Below are 18,723 nucleotides of genomic sequence, written 5' to 3'. Positions count from 1 at the left end.
TTTAAAGATCAATCCCGCTCGCAATGGGAAGCTCATGGTTAGTGTTACCCTCAATAGCATGTTGTTCAGTGTTAGAAAAACCAGAGAAGTACATCTGAAGTGTTGTACTGCTACATAGAGAAAGTAAACTTGACTGGTTTAGGATATCAAAGCAAAAAAAAACACACTAACAATTAGTGTACTTAACACTTAAAACAGGAGGCTGTTTTCATTTTCACATTTGGAATGCCATACACGGAACTATTTTACAAAAAAAATATGGTGCTTAATTGCTGGCATTAGGTTTCAAAAGTGTAAACAAATTCCTTCTCCTCTTACAAGCACCGACATTCTTCTCATGAATAATACAAAATTATATGGAGCTCCCACACCTATCTAGAAATACTTACAGATTTTGAAGGGTGCAGCTACAAAGATAATTTGGGCAGGAGCGACAAGCTTTTTTAAAAATATTAAACTTGTAAGTTGCAAAATATCAATAAGTTTCCCCATCTCAGTGTGCGTTGCACCTCTCCTAAACACTGAAACAATGTTTTGCAGTGTTTTCCTCTCATTCAGTAGTTGAAAACCTTTCAGACTTAATGTCCGCCCCCCAACTTCCCTGACTCATGAGCAACATAGCCACGTCTGAAAGCTGCTCATTGTTTCAATTTGAGTCTGCTGGACTCCTTAAAGAAATACATTCACTCAACGTTCAAACCTTTGCAGTTGAAATCAGAAAGATTTCTGAGGTAAGTTTTTTTTTACAATATTTCTAAATCCTATAGCTTCAAAAAGGTCTTTAAAAATTATACAGCCTCTCAGAAATTCCACTTGTTTGCTGTATTTTTGAGTTGAAACGCAACTGCAAACCAACCATTACATTGAAGCCTGCTTGTGTTGCAAAACCATGCGCTGTTAAGTAGTGTAAATTAGCACAGCACAGTATTTCGGTTTTTGGACAACTATTACAAGTGCTGGTCAAGTATCATGTCAGTATAATGGCAAAGACAGAATCATTTATTTAAATTGATTTTCTACTGTGAATGAGAAAGGTGATTTGCTGTCGTCACTTGTCGATGATACAACACTTGCTGTCATAGCTTGATGATATTGTTACAATATGTGGTTGAAACATTGTAATCTGTTATTATAATATGTTTTGGAAAAAAAGATATGCCAAGAATTTCATCCAGCCGATCTGAATTGTCTTTGAGGCAACAATACTCTTAAAATTCCCCCAAAATATATAAAGTTAATGAATATAAGACATATTATAAGAGATTATTTTATTATGTTGATGTTTTGAGATATATAACGTATAGGGATTCTTCGGTTCATATGTAGATTCATGATTTTCATAACAAGTAAAGGTTGATATATTAAACTTTGAATATGTAGGCAAATATCCAACTGATTCTAGACAGAGGAATTCTGAGACCTGAGATAACATCTGCTGGGTGTGGCATCTGTTTCTGGTGTGTATATGAAGAGGAATACAGCTAAGGGGCAATCAGTTATTCGTGAAGTACTATTTCAGGAAGCTCTTTAACTGATTCAACAAACTATGGCCTTTAATCAAGATAGAAGTAATACAGGTAATGGCCGATCTGGCGTTTCTGCGATCTCCTGGGGGGCTTTGATATGGAGTTCAGCTACGGCTGTCACACGGGGTGTACGCTGCGTCGATTCCTCATGGTCCGAAACCCCTGGTCGGCTCCATTACTACTCACTAATTAGAGTGTCCAGCAAGATTAAAATGGACAAGACGAGAGCAGAAAACGAACGGGTCTTCAGTGCCGTCTCCCCACATTTGACCGGTCGCCCTGGCTACTGCCGGTGGAAGGTGAAGGAGTCTTGTTGCCTTGGCAGTTCGTGGTTGTGTACTCACTTTGTGCTGTGGTCTAATATTATTATCCTCAGGCTGAGCGCGCTTCACTATCTGCACAATTTGATTGAGTCTGTATCTATGGCTGCAACCTTCGATATGATGCTGAACTGACCGATTTGTGGCTGTGGTCCTGGCATCGGCTCCAGGACCGGCTTCACTCACCTCATCGCCGTGGACTTAACTTTTGGGGTCTCTGTTTGATGTTTGATGTTTAAAGTTCTGTGTGTTATTTGTTCCCTTTTTTGTTGCTTGTGCGGTTTGTTCTTTTGCATGCTTGATGGCTCGGTTGTGTGGGGTTTTCTATCTTTGTTTTGTGGCTACTTGTCAGAAGATGAGTCTCAAGCTTGTAAGCCGCGTACGTACTTCGAACATTGAATATTGTATGGTAAGCAGTTTCACCCAGACATAATCACTTTGAGGAAGAGTCATTGGCACTTAGTGCTGAGGGAGACAAGTACCACTTCTCTCACATTTGTCCTGTTAATCCTCATCAGAATCTTTTATTCACTGATATCCTAGGAGTACAGGCCTAATTCCTCTTCATACACCAATTCTTTCATTCTAAGACCAACCCAGTGAACCATCTTTGCATTGTCTCCAATATATGAATCTTCTTCTTCTTCATGCTTGGGCGATCATGGCTCTCCACATTGAACAATCCCAAGCTGCATCTCGCACACTTAGGTCTGTTAGTTCCTTCAGAGTGTCCATATATTTTCTTCTTGCCTTCCTCTTCCGCGTTTCCCAGGCACATGGCCTTGTAATGTAAGGCATTCTATTTCTACCTTTCTGATGACATGGCCCAGGAATTTAAGTTTCCTCTCATTTAACGTTCTCATTAAAGATCTTTTTCTTTATGTGAATATAGAGACCAAAACCCAATAACTTGTTGGGGCTGCTGAAAGAGCCTAAATCTGATAAATTACACAACTCTGTCAGAAACCAACAGAATATCCTCATCTTTGGAAATCTGGGCTCTCACCAACCTACACTGAAATCCTCAGGCCTTAAGCAAGTAACATCTTCCTGCATGTAAAGAGATAAATGTCTTGTTGAATAATTGTATCTGTTTCTTGATAATTTGGAGTGACAGAATACTTTTGCCTGTGGCAGAAGTAAGGGAATATATTACACTTTTTTGGATCCATCCTGAATGTTGTCTCGGGTGTTTGTTACCGCTCCTGTAAGTGTTCCAAGTGTCAGACATTCAGACGTGTGCCTAGAATGTCTAATTGTACTTCGGCTTAATTTACAACCGAACCATAAAAAAAACCTACTTACCACAATGGGTTGAACTTTATTTCATTACTAATAACATGCCAGAGATCCCCTTATCTCCCATTGTTATTTACATAGATTGCTGAAGAGTGAGACAGCCTATTGTGTGTCAAGTTGTCAGGTGAACAGTAGTTTTTGTTGGACTGCAGAACATGGAGGGCTTTGCCATTGCTTGCCTGATGGGCGGTGGGTGCTGATGCTCCCTGGTGAAGTAAGTGGGGGAGTGGGAGGGGGAGGATCGGTGCTTTGCTGCTGTTTGTGCATGGGAGGGGGAAGAGGAGACTTTTGGGGTTCTAACGTTTTTCTGTCATTCTTTCTTTGGGGTTCTATTCTGTTTTCGTGAATGTCTGTGAAGAATAAGAATTTCAGGTTGTATACTGTGTACATTTTCTGATTTTAAATGGATCATTGAAATGAAAGTAGTTGCACTTGCATCCTCTCTGGAGTGTCTGTCAATTGGACTCCAAAGCTATGGCAGGAGGTTGGGAAATCTTTACAACAATGGGAGACAGCGCACGTTTTGCACATATGAGGTCTCAGGTTCAATCTCCAGCATCTTCACACTACCGACTGTAAATTTTGGCCTACCACAATAGCACATTGGTTAGCTTAATGCTGTAACAGCACGACTGACCCAGGTTCATTTCCGCCGCTGTCTGCAGTAAGTCTCTACATCCCCCTCCCCCCCCATGACTGTGTAGGTGTTCCCTCCCACTTTCTAAAGATATATGGGTTGGTAGATTGATTGTTCACATGGGTGTAATTGGGTGAGTGGAATCACTGAGCTTGAAGAGCCTGTTTCCATCTTGCCTGTATAAATAAACAAAAAGATCCATATCTGCTGACTTCTATGATTGGTTTAAAGGTGAACTCAAGCTATCACTTGTCAAACTGCATTATTTCAAAATTTGTGCCGAGTTTATACTAATGAAGCTGTCCTCACAGTGATTTTGAAGGTATTATGATTTATAACCAGATTAGAATCTAAAACCAAGAACTTATTTCCCATTTTTACAAACTATGAAATTAAACACACGTAAATTGGAAATGAACTGTAAATGGTTGATTCTCCCTCCCTCCCTGGAGAAGTCAGTGGGAGCAGCCAGCATTCTCAACCAAAAAATCTGAAACTTTGAGAGAAATTGTTCAGTGTTTTCATATGTTATGCAGACAGCAACAGTTGGCAAACTCTAACAGAGCAGCTTGCCAGCAGCAAGAGGCTTCCAGCATCTAAAAAGTTGCAGCTGCAGAGTAAATCAAAGAATAGTAGAATGGTAGGGAACTGAAATGTGGCCATTTGGCCCATTATGCTTGTGATAGACAAGCATATCTCTGGTAGACAAATCTAAAGTCTCCAGCCTTTACTCTTTTTTTAGAATCCTGTTTTTTTGTGCTCTTCCTGTCTTTAACTGAATTTCATTTGAATTTCTTCCAATGTGCTGTCAAAGAGCACCCAAACCATACAAAAATGCTTCTTTGTGCAGCAACTCATCAATCATTTTTATTGTGTACTCTGGTTACTAATCCTTCTGTTGTCACTAATTAACTGAAATCTTGAGCAACATGCACAAAATGGGGGAGAAACTCTGCAAGTCAGGCAGCATCTATGGAGGGGAATTAACAGTTGATGTCTTGGACTGAGACCCGTCATCAGGATATTCCTCCAGAATTTTGTGTGTGTCATCTACTTCTAGATGGTTGTTTGGTCTTGAAGGTTTGATCACGTAGAGGATTGATTTTTAGATTTGAGGCCTATAACCAGCGTAGCATAGCTAATCTGCTTTTATATATGATTCCGTTTAATAAGAGTAAAAGTTTCCTTTTTTAAAAAAAAAATCTGTTTGTTCAGCTACTATTGAAGATTTCCATAAAATTCCAGGGTACCCTATACATAAAAATTCTTTAAACCTGTGCTGTTTATTTCTTCTGTAGCATTTGATATTTTTCTAATGTAATTTTCATTTAAAAAGAATATGCAACAAGACACAAAATGCTAGAGGAAGTCAGCAGGCCAGGTACCCTCAATGAGGGTAAATGGACAGTCCATGTTTCAGGTTGATACCCTTCATCTGGTTTGACATTTATGTAGCACCTTTGATGGCCTCATAATATTCCAGTTGATGAAGTACTTTGAAGTGCCGGCACGGTTGCAATGCCAAGGTCTCTGTATGTCTGCTGTGGGGAACGACACTGATATAGGTTCTGGTCTCCCAACCTAAGGAGTGCAACAAAGTTTCACCATTTCATTTTCGGGGGCAAAAAGGCTTCCCATGTGAATTAGATCAAATTTAGCATACTAAATATTATATTGAGAAAATAGGCAGGTTTTATTATTTCAACAACATTATATATTGTTGACACAAGGGATACTGCAAATGCTGGAAATTCAGAGCAACGCACACAAAATACTGGAGGAACTCATCAGGTCAGGCAGCATCTGTGGAAGAAAATAAACATTTCTCTTTCTGATGAAGGGTCTCAGCCTGAAACTTCAAATGTATATTTTCCTGACCTGCTGCATTCCTCCAATATTTGGTGCATGTTACATTATCTATTGCTTGCAGCCTTGCTGAACCAGCACATACCTACCAACCAATACCCAAACTTTCTGGTTTATGTTTGTGTGTAGTTTTTCATAAGTGCTATTGTATTTTCATTTTTTCTGTAACAGGAATCTCAAGGTAGCATTTGGTAATAACCACTTACTGGTCACTTTATTAGGTACACTTATCAATGCAAATACAATTATCTAATCAGCCAATCATGTGGCAGCAACTCAGTGCATAAAAGTATGCTGACATGGTCAAAGAGGTTCAGTTGCTGCTCAGACCAAACATCAGAATAGGGAAGAAAGGTGATCAAAATAGTTTGACCTTGGAATGATTGTTGGTGCTAGTCATGATAGTTTGAGTATCTCAGAAACTGCTGATCTTCTGGGATTTTCACAAACAGTCTTTAGAGTTTATGGAGAATGGTGTGAAAAACAAAAAAAACCCATCCTTTTAAAGGCAGTTCTGTGTTCAAAAGCGACTTGTTAATATTAACGTCAGAGGGGAATGGCCAAACTAGTTCAAGCTGACAGGAAGGCAACAGTAACTCAAATAATCACCTGTTACAGCAGTGGTATGCAGAAGTGCATCTCTTAATGCACAGCACATCAAACCTTGAAATGAATAGGCCACAGCAGTAGAAGACCATGAACACACAATCAGTGACTTTTTTATTGGGTACAGAGATACTAATAAAGTGGCCACTGTGTGTCAGTACCTTGATAAAAAATTTTACTTTCATTTGGACTTTGGTTTTGACTTTAGCTCAGTTTCTCATTCCACAGGTGCTGCCTGAGTTTTTGTAGTAGCTTTAGTTTTTATTTCAGGCTTCAAGCATCTGTAGTGATGCACCATCAATAACTCACTCTGAGACGTAAAGGCGAGATATCGGCTTTTATTGACTGGAAGAAGGAACAAGCAGTGAGTGACCACCATACTACATCCTGGAGACTGAGAGGCCGGGCTCAGGCCTTGATCGCCTTTATACCGGGGTCTGTGGGAGGAGCCACAGGAGCAGTCAGCAGGAGGCGTGTCCCGACAGGTATACGTAGTTCGCCACATTTAGCTTATTCTTTTGTAAATAATTAATTATTAAGAAACACGAGCCGGCCAAAAACCAGTCAGCAACTAGACAAAATTCCCTGTTGTAAACAATTACAACTTAACTGTATTCCATACCCTTCTCTTCCACTCAAACTGATTCATCATTAACCTTCCTGCAATACAGATTCTTGTACAAAGATTCTACACTATCCAATACAATCATTCAAACCCACTGAAGAATTCTTCTACAAGCACAAGAAAATATGCAGATGCTCTAAAACCAAGCAACACTCGCAAAATGCTGAATGAACTCAACAGGTCAGGCAGCATCTGCAGAAAAGAGTAAACAGTCGACATTTTGGGCCGAGACCCTTCATCAGGACCTCAAAGTCTCAGCCTGAAACATCGACTGTTTACTCTTTTCTATAGATGCTGCCTGGCCTGCTAAGCCCATCCAGCAGTCTGTGCGTGAAGTTTTTTCTCTCTCTGCCAGACTGTCTGACCTTCAAAGATAGCACAGAATCTCTTGCTCCTCACTGATTCATTTGCACAATGCTCACACAGAAAATTCAGATGATTCATCATCAGCACATGGCTCCATTTCCTTCATTAGTAGTCATCTCTGATACTAGAAGGTGGCCAAGAGCATCTGTGTTTCCATGATATTTCCCTGTTCTGGAAACAATAATGTATTCATCTGCTCTCAAGCTCAAAGCCCTTCTGAGGCACTGACTTCATTTTATGAAACAGGGAAATTAGAAGCCTTTGTTACATCCATAAAGGTACTTATATGTGAACATAATAGATAGACCTCTTATCTAGCTGCTGTTTGCTTTCTTGTTCAATTTTTCATTTTTTCATATTTCCTTCAGGCAGAAGAGAAAGCTCTTCTGTCCACAAGCTCTCAGAGCAATCTCATCTATCCCACTCCTCACTTATTTCTCTCCACCTATGCTTTCACACATTCCTCCAATTTTCCTATCCCCTACCTCTTCCAATAAAGATAAAGACAATCAGCCTAATGGCCTGAAAGCAGAAACCAGTGCACCCTGAAAACCTACAAGATCACAACAGCATGCAAAGTCCATATGAGAAAAAGGAGCCAAGGTTCAGTTCACTGAAGCACTTAGACAACAAATCCATCAGTTAGGCCACTGTTTCAAAATGTTTGTCAACTTGATGCTTGTTCCTACAAGCCTTTGTTTACTTTTTGAAAGTGATGTTTGGTTTGCTGGTCCCTAGTTCGTGTTGTTACATGAAAGGCAGTCTAACTTTCAAGTCCTGAATAGTTTTGTTATGTTTTATAACTCCAAAAATTAACACTAATGAAAGAAGAACATGAGGAGCCTGGGGATAAATCTCTGTACTTTGTTTTACTTTTAGTGAGGGACGTACATATGGCACGATGGCATAATTGTTAAAGTCAAATCTGAATAAAACTTGGGAGACCAGCTTCTTATAGTTACAACAGTTTATTGTGCACCCTCCTGCAGGAGTTTGAGACCCAGCTGTCAAAGGGAAGGCACGTGAGTACTGCCACCATCTGACAAGTGGGCCCACTCTCTCCAGTTACAGCCATATATTTATACATAGTAAACCCCATACACTACTGTTGCACAAGTCACTTGAACTGGTATGCCCACCGTCTGTTGGTGAGAAACTTAGTTACAGATAATAGAGTCTGTTAGATCAAGGCTTAATTACAGATGGATGTGCTGTCCAGTCTTTATCAGTATTCCATTTGCTAGCCCTGACTTAATTACAGATGGATGTTCATTCCTGTCCTTATCAGTGAGTCCTCCTTCTCCTACTCAAACGAGGGTACAATGTACAATGTTATCAAACTCTCAATGTCTCTCTGCAAACCAAGGGAGAACTAGTATAAGCTGGTTTTAGCTAACTGCTGAAGACAAACTTTACTTCAGTTCAAAAATTCCTATTCAGTCCCATTTATTCTTTTAACCAGAGGTTACATAGGTTTAAAATGATTTTTTTATATCCTCAATTCCTCAATGAGGAATGCCATTCACATACTTTTACATATAATCCACAATTAATTATATAAATAACAAAGAATGTTTACTCAAGCAATATATTTACAATATTACTCAAGTATTACACACCAGTCCTCCCTGCTTAGCTATAAACCCCAACCCAGAATAGGGTTGCAACTTATATGCAGTATATCTATAAACCGGTATGTATAGATAACATAGAGGATTTCTTACCCTTGTGGAATACGCCTTTCTTGACAAGGGGTTTACTTTGCTTGGCATGTGAAGCTTGTGGCTAGGAAACAACCTCAGGTTCTAGGGCCTCCTCCATGGTGGTTGTAGAGTTGACTCTGGGATTGCAGGAAGTGGTTGACAATCAGTAGTTGGGTAAATTCTGTAAACTCTCTCCCACATAAGTACGTTGAAATGTTTCACACCCCAAACCAGACTCAAGGCCTCTCTGTCAATCTGTGTGTGATTTCTCTCTGCAGTGGTAAGGGTACGTGATGCACAGGTGTTCACTTCCATCACTCATGACATGTGACATGACTGCACCTATACAATAAGGGGAGGCATCACAGGGCAGTTTCACGGGACGACGTGGCTTATGATGTGTGATTTCCTCTGTCTTTTGGAAAGCCACCTCACACTGCTTTGTCCATGGCCACGTCGTCCCAATCTGTAGTAATGAGCTCAAGGAGTGGAGCACAGTAGCCATGTTTGACAGGAACTTGCTATAGTAATTGCCAAATCCTAAAAGGGACTGCAACTAGGACATGTCCTTTGGCCTCGGGGCATCCACCACTGCTTGAATTTTCTCAGCACACTTGTGTAATATTTGTGCATCAATGGTGTGACCACAGTGAGTGATGATTGGTTTAAAGAAATCAGACGTTGCATTGTGATCTGAGTCCACAATCTTCTATTTTTTTAACACGGTCTTGAGAATTTGGAGATGATCCTTGTCATCCTTACCAGTAACAATGATGTAATTCAGGTACCACTGAGTGCCTGGGCAGCCTCGCAGCACTTGCTCCATAGCTTTCTCCCAGAGTGCAGGTGCTGATGCAACTCCAAAAATATGCCTGTTATAGCAATAAAGCCCTTTATGAGTGTTTATGGTGTGAAATACTTTGGACTCTTCTTCCATCTTCATCTCTTGTGGGCCTCAGCTAAGTCCTCTGATATATTTTCCCTCAGAAAGGTTTGCAAATATATCCATTATCCTGATCAGAGGGTACTGATCTGCTTTCACTACTGTGTTGATAGTGACTTTAAAATTACCACTGACCCTGACAGACCCATTCTTCTTGGCTACTGGGACCATTGGTGTTGCCCGTGGACTTCACTGAACCTTTGAAAGAATTCCTTTAGCCTCACTGGCTACTTTATCATAGGTGGTATAAGGAAACAGATGGGCTTTGTAGTGCTTGGGTGTGGCATTTTCACTTAACACTACCCTACCCTTCATATGTTTGAGTTTTCCAATTCCATCCCTGAATACAGCTACAATATCATCCAGAACCTACCTTGATTCTCTTTCAGTTTTCTGTGGCAGGGCGTCCAGCATGCAAATTGCCAATTTATTTGTAATTGTCTCAGCCAATCACAGCCCAACAATGCTGGCCCTCCTGTTTTCAGTCTTCTGAAATTTCTTATTTCACATCGATGTAGTAGTTTGCATGTTTGTTTGTGTAACAGACCATGTAATTCAAATTAGTTTGCAAATGTGAAGTGGTTGCAATGAAAAGAAAGAATGTGACAGCTTTTCTTGCGATCCTATATAATTGTGAGCTTCAGTGTGACTGAACACTGAACTGTACACAACAACAGGCCCAGTTGTTGTGCTGTACAGTATCCTTCCCTTTTTGACTGTTGGCAAAATATTCCATCACCCAAAATCCCTGAACTTTGCCATACTCATCTTTTTCCCTCAGAGGAACATAAGAACATAGGAGCAGGAGTTGGCCATTTGGCCCGTCGAGCCTGCTCCACCACTCAGTAAGATCATGGCTGACTTGGCCATGGTCTCATCTCCGCCTATCTGCCTTTTTCCCCATAAACCTTAATTCCTCTACAATGCATAAATATATCCAACCTTGTCTTTACTGAACCTATCACCCTTTGCTGCAAATATACCCAATGCCTTGGCCTCCACGACTGTCTGTGGTAATGGCTTCTCCAGGTTTACCACCCCGGTTAATGCTCCACATTTCTGTTCTAAAGGGAATTCCTTCTATTCTGAGGCTGTGTCTTCTGGTTTTAGAGCCCCCTACTTTCCATTAGGACAATCCTACTTGTAGCAGTCAAAACCACAGAGTTTCTGAAAACAGCCTCTGATGGGATTCTTGTATTAGAAAGCCCAGCATGCAGACATCTACAATCTTATCAACATGCACAACTATGTAATACATTAGACATTGGCTACTTTTATTACAAATTTAAACAAAATGCTCCAGAGCAAACAGTGCATCAGTTATCCACTGTTAATGGAGGCTTGTCAATGTGCAGCTCTGGAACTGGAAGGCAGTAAACACTTCAGTTTGAAGAAGACTAATTGTTGCTTCAATCAGCATTAAATATCTTTGGTGGGTGTTACAAGTTACAAAATCACATCCTGACTTCATACTACATTGTTAAGCAGTGATATTGTTGCTGGAATTTCACCAAATTATAATGAGATGTTAATGGCATTAGGACCAACAAGCACAGGCACCTGGAACAGCACCCTCATTGAATTTCTTGGCCATTGGTTATACGAACCCTTCCTGTGCCTCATTCTCTCTGAGTGGATGTTTTCAGTACTATTCCTGGCTCTCGCACAATAAAAGTCATTTTCTGATTTCTGAAATCTTAAATAATCCTGATCCACTTATGAGTAAAGAAGCAGACAATGGAAATGGAAGTGCCGAGCAGTAATAGCCTAAAGGCTGGGCATTGAAGGTGAAATCTTAGGACAAATAGCCCAATTAGTAGTTTTTTAAAAATGAATTTATCTTAGTTTTTAAATTAGTAAACCAGTTAAATATTAAAGTGGCAGCTTTTTAGGGTCAGTCTGTATAAATTGATTAATCTTGTCATAATGGTTAGAATGACCTTAGTTGCAGTAATCACACTTTGGGAATGAAACCAGTTTTATAGAATTTCAAACATGCTTCAGCAAGTTGATCCACAGCAGACTGTCCAAATGGATTATTATGGTCTCAGTTTAAATTAATTGCTTATCATGGGTGAGCCAACCAGAGAAATGAGTTAACAGTTTCAAGAGGCCTGCTGAAGGGTCTCAGTCTGAAACGTCGACTGTACTCTTCTCCATAGATGCTCCCTGGCGTTCTGAGTTCCTCCAGCATTTTGTGTGTATCTCAAGATACTCAAACCTGATTTATGTTAGGAACGTGTTGGAAAGCCCAGGGAACAATGGGGCAACCATCACGCTAGAACAAATATTTAAACTGACTTCCCCCCACCCCCAAATTACACTTTATTGTTAAAATCTGCAATTACACAGTTTAGGGGAGTCAAATGCCATTGCTTGCTTCTTTCTAGGCAGTCCCTAGGATGAAGCAACACACACAAAATGCTGGTGGAACACAGCAGGCGAGGCAGCATCTATAGGGAGAAGCACTGCTGACATTTTGGGTCAAGATCCTTCATCAGGACTAACTGAAAGAAAAGATAGTAAGTGATTTGAAAGTAGGAGGGGGAGGGGGAAATCTGAAATGATAGGAGAAGACCTCCTCCTGTCTTCTGCGCGTCCCATCAGCATTTTGTGTGTGTTGCTTGAATTTCCAGTGTCTGCAGATTTCCTCGTGTTTGCCCTAGTATGAAGGATGGCTTGCTTCCACTCTGATGTTATGGGTTATGTGGTAGCTGATGAGCAACTGCAGATTCTTCCACAGGTGACACGGAGGGTGCCAACAGGATGGCGGGTGGCAGTAGGGGGGTAGTTTGTGAGGTGCTGCATTCCTTTTGCCACTTGCACAGAACCTCTGGGTGCTCCTGATGCATGGATTTGACGTTCCCAATACCACTGTAAATGCTCCTTCTCTGCTTTGTGCAATTATAGAGCAGAAATTCGCAGGAGATTGTGTGTGTGTGCGTGTGTGTGTGTGTGTGTGTTTTTAGGAAGGTTTGAACAGATTCATGAATCTTTCCCTCAATCCAGCCGGAAATCTGTTCCCAGGACTAAATTCAGCCAAATCAAAGGTTAACATATTGAAGGCAATGTTGAATTTCATCATCGATGTCTACCTTCACTTTGAAGACATGGGAAGGTCTCATCATTTCATGGATCTTTACTGTTGGTGGGCAGTATGTAGGAGGGGTTTACTGTGTATAGGAGGCATGTCTTGATAGAGGACCTTTGGTTTGGGGATACTGGGTAGAAGGCCCACACAGAAGCATAGAAGGCCTATGTTTTTATGAATAAATGAAGAAAGACTTTGAGTTTGGCTTCCATTTCCACAAATACACTAGCATCCAACATTTCCAAAATTAGTTCTGCTCAGACAAGCAAGACTGCAGTGTTGTCCTGGAATTCTGTTCAATCTTTCCCTCAGCAGCGTGGCACCCCATTTTCAACAAACTTGTGAAATTTGTTGTCTCGTGGCAGCAGTGCAGTGCAAAGGCATGCTGTAAAAATTACTATAACTTGCAAAATAAATAAACAGTGCAAAAAATGACACAAAAATACTGGAGGAGCCCAGAGGTCAGGCAGTATTTATGGAAGGGACTAAGTAGTCGACACTCCGGGCTATGACCCTCCATCAGGACCAGAAAGGAAAGGGGAGAAAACAGAATAAAAATGTGTGGGGAGGGAGGGGAAGGAATTCAAGCTGGGAAGTGATAGATGAGCCAAAGTGAGGGATAAGGTGGGGGTGATGAAGTGAGAAGCCGGGAGGTGAGAGGTGGAAGATCTAAAGAGCTGTGGAAGAAGGAGTCACATAAGAGAGGAGATCTGACCATGGGAGAAAGGGAAGGAAGAGGGGCATCGGAGGGAGGTGATGGGCAGGTGGAGAAGGGGAGCTAGAATGGAGAATGGAAACAGAGAAGGGGGAGGAGGGAGAATTTACCAGGAATTAGAAAAATCGCTGTTCATGCCACTAAGTTGGAGGCCATCCAGGTAGAATATGAGGTGTTGCTTCTCCACCCTGAGAGTGGCCTCACTGAGGCATTAGAGGAAGCAAAATGAGGTAGTATTCAAGGACCTTTTAGACACTTGTTGGCAGAGAGGATATTTCTGAATAGTTGGCGTGGGTCTTCAGGATTCCATACTGCTGTACAGAAATCAATATTCACTACTGATGGTAGTGACCCAGGAGGATTATGGCATGGAACTAATCTAATAGTAATAAATTAAAAATAATAAACTAATCTTTTGGACTAATAGGAAAGATTTAAACCTACACCATCTCTTCTCCAGATGAAAGGCCACATCAACCTGGCCTTGCTGAAACATGCTTGCAATATTTAGATAATATGCATTTGGAGGCTGAACTCCATCCAAGTCATAATCAACTCCTCACAACACACTCAGGCTCAACCCTGAGAAAGAAAACCTGTTTCTCAAGGAAATAGTACATGTCATTCATTTTAACACTTTTGAAAGTTCAGCCTCGATTATTTTACCAGTAACTATTTTTTTTAAATTGCTTAATAATTTTGAATTTATTAATTGAAATGTGTTTGATTATTCCTGCCCAATTTTCCTAATTGCCTTGTTGGGGAGGGTGGTAGTGGGCGGGGGAGATGCGTGGAGTTAAATGCAGACTTTGTGAAATTGTAGAGCATTTCCGAAACCATCTGAGTTAAAGAGAGCGAACACATCAATAATTTTCAAATTAAGCACCAGCGAGAACCTTCAATGGAAAGTATGTCAGTGAATAGCTGGCGACTGAAGCTCCAATAGCGTTTTAGAGTCAAAGACTTTCTGGCAAGTCACAAACAAGACATGAAGAAATTACAGAATTGCTTCATGCTGTTCTTAAAGTAGCAAAATTCACTTTATATGTGACACAAAATTAAAGAAAATGGAAAATACAGGAAACTTGGCAGCGTGTATAGAAAGACACAATAATTCAGACTTCACAGTGCAAGGTTAAAATACAAATTGATCTCCATTCTGACAGAATCAGAACACCCATCGTTTCTTGCTTGCCAATACCCTATCATTGACGCACGACTCCGTAAAAAGAGCCGGCGCGCTGTGGGCAGTGTTAGTGGCAGAGGCAGCGAGAGGCAGTGTGTGGTCCGACGAGCAGCGTGCAATTTGCTGAAGCGGGGTTGGATCCTGGGCCACTGGGTGCGCAGCGTGTCAGTGCTCGGTGGATGGGACTTTCAAAACAGATTCCAGTTTAGGCTGAGCTCATTTTGACGGAACCAGGGATAAATTCCTTCACAGCCAGGCGAGTAGTCTTAGATTTCTTCTTAAAGCTATTTCGTACTTCCTGATTTTGCCTGTCGAAACCTGCTTCATTTTTGTTGTGTTTTATATCGCATTGTTTGTAAGAACATATATGTTATAAATCAAAAGGTAGCTTTCCTTTTCCATGAGCGGGGGATGATGACCTCGCTTAAAATCAGTCTAACAAGGCGTCGGAAACTTGCCCAACGGTATCCTTCTCTGAACCGCCACATGTAACGATCTATCAGAACGGGGGAAATCGTATACAGTACGTCAATTTTCAAGTGTAGCCACTTGTATTCCCTTAATTCGATCATCATCAGTTTTAACAAGTCAAAATTGGAGGTGATTACGGAAGTTGGTTTGACTAAAAAAAATCGCATGGCAATATTTATGTTAGAAATATTATAAGTTATCTCAGTTGGGGTTCAAAAGTGTGCAGCCTCTGTCGCCCAGAGAAGTCAAAATGATCGTAAGGGGACGTGCGATCTGAGTGGAGGGGGAAATTCAAATAAACTGGATACACTGATTTCGTCAGCTGTGTAATCGCCATTTAAAATTTGCATCCCTAAATTATGAATAATGTAACTCTCCCTTCGCCTAGCGGCTTGATATAGGGGGTGATACCTCCTGCCCGGCCAATTTTGGCTGGATGCTGCGCGATGTGTCCCTTGTTACAAATCAGTACCCCGAAATAACAAACGGTACACAAGATGCGATTACTGTAAACGACTAAGCTTTATAACTCTTACTTTGACTATACGGTTAGTAGAGAAACAAAATTTTTAAAAGGGCCAAAATCTTATTAAACAGTCTGTGCGCAAAGTTGAAGCTCACTCATGGGCCGATCGCTGCCCATCGACCTCCTCGGATTGTCGCTGCCCTTCGGACCCTCGCTCCGAGTCCACCCCGTCGGGCGGTCTACCAAATCTCTCCATTCGCGTCTTCTCTGCTCATCGCTCTCTCTCTGGCAAAAGCCCGCGAAATCCACTGCTTCCAGATTCACAAAACAGGGCAACACAATCCTGATTGGCTAACATGCATCCCACAGTCCTGTTATCTCCAGCCATAACCCAAACATTGTTGCTACAGAGAAACGGTTGCTTCAGCAGTGAACATAAAGCCATTACGTTAGCAGTGAAACCTTACAGCGTGTTACAGTAAGTTATAATATGCTGTTAGTGATCTAGTTAAGCAAGTTGTCCCAGTGGTCAAGATGTTAGGAGACAATGCTGCCTCTTCTGGTAGTTTTAGTAATGTTCAACTGACGGGAGTTGCAGCCAAGCCCTGTTCAGTTCACCTAACAATATGGGCATAGCCTCTGTTTGCGATGATCAAACTTTCCACATTCAGGACAAGTCTGATTCATTAAATTACCTGTCGATCAGTCTTCCCTTTAATCATGTGAGTGTCGGACGATAATGGACCATTATTGCACCTGTTATTAGTGTATGGTTTTAGTTCCGCCTGATCATTTAGTTTCAGACATTTTTATACCAAACGTGAACAGAATTCCAGATGTGAGACACTACAGAGCATGGGGCCACTGAACCCTAGGAAAACTGCAGTCTGGTAATCTCTCCATTGGTCTTTATGCTGTATATCAATGACTTAGATGATGGAATAGATGTCTTTGTTGCCAAGTTTGCAGATGATGCAAAGATTGGTGGAGGGGCAGTAGTGTTGAGGAGACAGTTAAGATGCAGAGGGATGTGGACAGATTAGGAGAATGGGCAAGAAGGACAATGTTGGAAAATGCACGGTCATGTACTTTGGTAGCAGGAATAAATGTGTGGACTGTTTTCTAAATGGGGAGAAAATCCAGCAATCTGAGATGCAGAGGGACTTGGGAGTCCTTGTGCAAAGCACCCTGAAGATTAACTTGCAGGTTGAACTGGTGGTGAGGAAGGCAAATGCCACTTTAGCATTCATTTCAAGAGGTCTAGAATACAAGAACAAAGATGTGATGCTGAAGCTTTTTAAGGTACTGGTGAGGCCTCATCTTGAGTATTGTGAACAGTTTTGGGTCCCTCATCTTAGAAAAGATGTGCTGGCATTGGAGAGTGTCCAGAGGAGGTTCACAAGATTGATTCCAGGAATGGAAGGGTTATCATACCAGGAACGTTTGATGACTTAGGGTCTGTACTCACTGGAATTCAGAAGGATGAGGGGGGGATCTCATTGAAACCTTTTGATTGTTGAAAGGCCTAGACAGAGTAGATGCGGAATGAGTGTTTTCCATGGTGGAAGAGTCTAGGACAAGAGGGCACAGCCTCAGGATAGAGGGCCACCCTTTCAAAACAGAGATGCAGAGAAATTTCTTGAGCCAAAGGGTGGTGAATTTGTGGAATTTGTTGCCACATGCAGCTGTGGAGGCCAAGTCATTGGGTGTATTTAAAGCAGAGATTGACAGGTTCTTGATTGGACATGGCATCTAAAGTTATGGGGAGAAGGCTGGGAACTGGGGTAAAGGAGGAGAAAAAAAAGATCAGCCATGACTGAATGGTGGAGCAGACTCAATGGAAGAGATGGCCTAATTCTGCTCCTGTGTCTTATGGTCTCATGGCTGGAATCAAAGGAAAATGATAGGTAGCAGGTGGCAGCTAATCATCTCCTTCCAGTGTATTGCTGCAGGAGTTCCTCACAGCAGCACGAGGCTCAAACATGTTCAGCTATGCTATTAATGGCATTTACTCCATCATTAGATTGAAAGTGGAGATTACATAGCACTCAATTGCATGGAGTGATTCATAAGATAATGAGGCTCTGCATATAAGTATATAGTTTTTACTATTAAGTGCAATCATGAACAATAGCCAGAACAGAAATGCTGATCAAGTGAACTAGTTCCCAAAGAGAACTCTGATAGGCCAATCAGATGGTTCACTGCTGCTCAGCAATAGAACATAAAAAATCATATGTACAATTAAGAAACATTAAAAAATAGTAGAAATACTGGAGTCATGAGGATCATGACGAAGTCTGCTGGAGAGAGACATTTATACACATCCTGTCCTCCATAATTCAGGGTTGAAGGGTATGCCTTTCAATCCTTCTTGACCTCAATTTGTTTATGGGAGCTTACAGACCTTTAAGGATTGCATTAATCCTTAAGAAATTCATCTATGATTCAGGAAAAAATGAAAGTTAAGAAAATGCAGAATTTTGACACTTTTAACTAAAACAGTAGAGAAAAAAATAATAATTTGCTGTGTTTACAACCCCATAATTCTATGCTGTGTACATTAACGTTATATTGACATTAAAAAAGTAATACATAATCATGCAGATTGGGTAGAATTTTAATCACACAGTCAAACTGTAAAATAATATCTATCCTGTATGTTTGGCCCATAGGAAAATGTTTTAGTTTAATCGAATATTCTGTTCAAATGTAAGTTTGCTCGTACCTCCATAACTGCCTCCAGTCTGCTTACTGTCAGATCTTAGCATTCCTTCAGTTTTGTCCCCTTGTGCATTCCTGGTTTCCCTGGCCTGAGAACCCTACTGTCAGGAAGCCTTGTTAAACACAATCCTAATATTGTCAAGTAAGGAATTTGCTTTGTATGAGGTAGTTCTTGGAGA

The 18,723-nt window shown here is 41.0% G+C and overlaps 1 protein-coding gene across 4 annotated transcripts in view; it reads left to right on the top strand.

The window, feature by feature from the left end:
- The first annotated feature begins 384 nt into the window (after positions 1-384).
- Positions 385-18,723, top strand: part of chst6 (carbohydrate sulfotransferase 6) — a 50,545-nt gene continuing 32,206 nt past the window's right edge. The window contains exon 1 of one of the 4 annotated variants that reach the window (XM_059993095.1): positions 385-731. The gene's annotated coding sequence lies outside the window, so the exon portion shown is untranslated. Of the gene's footprint in view, positions 732-8,132; positions 8,268-12,366; positions 12,414-14,940; positions 15,140-18,723 lie in introns of those variants that run through there. The other 3 variants (XM_059993096.1, XM_059993098.1, XM_059993094.1) reach the window with 3 other exon arrangements.

Source organism: Hypanus sabinus, chromosome 17 (genome assembly GCF_030144855.1).
Source record: "Hypanus sabinus isolate sHypSab1 chromosome 17, sHypSab1.hap1, whole genome shotgun sequence".
Lineage (NCBI taxonomy): Eukaryota > Metazoa > Chordata > Chondrichthyes > Myliobatiformes > Dasyatidae > Hypanus > Hypanus sabinus.
This window is presented reverse-complemented; position numbering and strand designations above follow the sequence as displayed.